This window comes from Arachis hypogaea, chromosome 15, assembly GCF_003086295.3.
Source record: "Arachis hypogaea cultivar Tifrunner chromosome 15, arahy.Tifrunner.gnm2.J5K5, whole genome shotgun sequence".
NCBI classification, from domain to species: domain Eukaryota; kingdom Viridiplantae; phylum Streptophyta; class Magnoliopsida; order Fabales; family Fabaceae; genus Arachis; species Arachis hypogaea.
In genome coordinates this window covers 33,947,024-33,947,722 of record NC_092050.1, presented here as the reverse complement: position 1 = coordinate 33,947,722, position 699 = coordinate 33,947,024, and the positions used below count along the sequence as shown (strand labels likewise).

Genomic DNA, 699 nt, shown 5'->3' with positions numbered 1-699 from the left:
TAGATCAGAGACTAAATTTGCTAAGCTAGATGGATTCTACTCAGAATTCTCTGTCTGTTGCTGAGTGGATGATGGAAAAGGCTTGCTATTGCTAAACCTGTTTCTTCCACCATTATTAAAGCCTTGTTGAGGCTTTTGATCCTTCCATGAGAGATTTGGGTGATTTCTCCATGATGGATTGTAGGTGTTTCCATATGGTTCACCCATGTATTTTAACTCTGCTATTGCAGGGTTCTCAAGATCATAAGCTTCTTCCTCAGAAGATGCCTCTTGAGTACTGTTGGATGCAGCTTGCATTCCATTCAGACTCTGAGAAATCATATTGACTTGCTGAGTCAATATTTTATTCTGAGCCAATATGGCATTCAGAGTATCAATTTCAAGAACTCCCTTCTTCATAGGCGTCCCATTACTCACAAGATTCCTCTCAGAAGTGTACATAAACTGGTTATTAGCAACCATGTCAATGAGTTCTTGAGCTTCTGCAGGCGTTTTCTTTAGGTGAATGGATCCACCTGCAGAAGTGTCCAATGACATCTTTGATAGCTCAGATAAACCATCATAGAATATATCCAGGATGGTCCATTCTGAAAGCATGTCAGAAGGACACATTTTGGTCAACTGTTTGTATCTTTCCCAAGCTTCATAGAGGGATTCACCATCTTTTTGTTTGAAGGTTTGGACATCCACTCTAAGCTT

General features: G+C 40.1%; 1 non-coding gene across 1 annotated transcript; it reads left to right on the top strand.

The window, feature by feature from the left end:
• Nucleotides 1–591: 591 nt before the first annotated feature.
• Nucleotides 592–699, top strand: LOC112752736 (small nucleolar RNA R71). Its single transcript, XR_003177156.1, has one exon. It is a non-coding gene; the product is annotated as a small nucleolar RNA R71 (small nucleolar RNA).